Source organism: Heliangelus exortis, chromosome 2 (genome assembly GCF_036169615.1).
Source record: "Heliangelus exortis chromosome 2, bHelExo1.hap1, whole genome shotgun sequence".
Classification (NCBI taxonomy): domain Eukaryota; kingdom Metazoa; phylum Chordata; class Aves; order Apodiformes; family Trochilidae; genus Heliangelus; species Heliangelus exortis.
The window spans coordinates 116624657-116627001 of NC_092423.1; positions in this window are offsets into that span (position 1 = coordinate 116624657).

Below are 2345 nucleotides of genomic sequence, written 5' to 3' on the forward strand. Positions count from 1 at the left end.
TGAAGCAAGTGCCTTGTGATAACATACAGGGCTTGGTGACACAGAAGCTTTTGGAAGCAAAGTCAGGATCTGTGGAAGTGAACACCTGATGGGTGACAAAGAAGCCAAGTTTTGCTCCCCCCAGGGAGATACTGGAAGTGTATGTTTGTGAGTGGGCACAGTATTCTGTGGGGGTAGAATCTTCATTTGTCATCTGTTACTCACTCTACTGAGAGGAGGTGGGCATTAGATACACATCAACACACCTGCCCCCAGGTGTGTTAGGGACACAGCCTCACTGTGGCCCTGGCAGGTGAGCTGTGTCACCTCCCTCTCTCCTCCCCATCAAACCAGAGCACCAAGACAGAGACTCCCCAAGGGCAGCTAAGGCTCTGGTGGAGAATAAACACAAGTGCTGCCCATCTGCCTACCAGCTGGTATCAAAATCACTGGACTGTCCTCAAGCACAGCATGGTTCTGGGAGAACCTGGGCTGAACCACAGCCCAACCTGAGATGGTTCTCACAGGGATGCAGGAGCACAGCCCAGAGCAGCTGACTCAGGACTGCCAGGGGAAAAACTTTAGGATACAAGGAATGAAAACCTATGGTGTTGGCGTCCCTCACAAACCCATGCCTTGGACCTGTCAGAGGATGGTTTGTCCCCCTGCGTGGGGCCCTGCCTGTGCCCCATGCAGCTCCAAAAGGCATTTCTGGTGCTCCTGCTACAGACAGTGTCTACCTTTAAAATGAGCAACCTTTAAAAGGGAGCCTCCTCCCAGTGAGTGTCCACACCACAGGACTTGGCACAGATTTTTTCCAGGACATGGGGTAACAGGTTGGCCTCTGCTGGGAACTCCTCTGCAAACACCTGAAACTCAGTAATTTGTTAAAAATATTGGCAGGAGTCTGGAAAAGGATGTGGATATACAATATATTTTCCAGATTAAAATGTTCAGAAAGCAACGGTGGGTCAAATCCAATGCACAGTCAGACAAATCCAAAACAGTGATTAAAAAAATAAGTGAACTATACCATTTTTCTGTCAAAGACAAAGAAAAACTGAATTACACAGCTGATCACCTCTAGCACTATCTGAGACATACATATTTTTTTTCTTTACATCTCCGAGAAAACACATTTTTCTAACATGTTTTGTGTCATCTTATTTTGGGTTCCTCAGAACTGAAGTCTAGATGGGTCACTGACCTGACAGAAATAGACAGCATCATGACAGTCTATCACACTTACAGTAATTTATAATTTGTTTCCAAAAAAAAGTTTCTAATTTTGTCTCGCTATTTCAAAAACATCTCTACAATGGAGCTACTTATTAAAATATCCATCATTACTTTGCATACCACTTCGTTTAAATAAACTGTAGTGAATTTAATGCCAGGCTACTATATTAAATAATTCCTACTGATGCATGAAAAAAAAATCTCAGATATGCTTTGCCTGCCTTTCTTCCCCTTTTGCACTCACTTGACTGATCTTGAAGCAAACAGGTTTGCCAGAAGTTAATCACAGACACATTGCTGTTTGGTGGAATACCATACACTTTTTACAGACACCGTTTTTAACTCACACATTGAAATCTGCAGAATAATTTCATATCTGAGAGCTACCCGGACAGAAAAGTTGCAGTATCCGTAGTAGTGCACAAAAAGAAAAAAAATTAAAGAAGCCAGATTTCTCATATGAAGCCCTGTGTGTCAATTTTATAAAAAATGCAGATGTCAAATAGCCATCAATATTTCATTGATGAGATTTTTAAATGAGATTTTTAAAGCTTTGGCATTAACTCCACAGATTATACACAAGTGAGCAGCAGCTCTAAGGTGTTGAAAACCTTTTTTTAAGTGGCAGAATTTTATCTAAATGAGTGGGCACACAAGGCATTAAATTAAACAATGAAGCATTTAGAAGAAAAAAAAAAAAAAAAGACTTGAATATTTAAGAACGTGAGATGAAGGCCCAGAAAAAGCAAGCAGCTGAGCTCAAAGGGACAATTTAGCATGAAATGGAAGCTTCTATGAGTCATGTCCCATTTCTCAGCATTCAGATTGGATTCACTACAACTAAAAGTATCATTTTAAACAGCCCCATCATGAACCTTAAGGAGCAGCCAGGGGCCACACCTGACCTGAAGGGAGGAGATCAGCACAGAGCCTTGGTGGCAGCCCCAGGTCCCAGCCAGGTGTTTGACCCCCGCAGACCTCCTGCCCTGCAGATTCACCTGCACTAACAGTTTAATCTGCTTTATTTTAGACCAGCATTTTCCTACTGCACCATCACATTTTGCATAGCAGCAAAATAGTCAGAGGCAACACACCACCTATTTGCCTGATGCTCCCTTTTTTTTGGG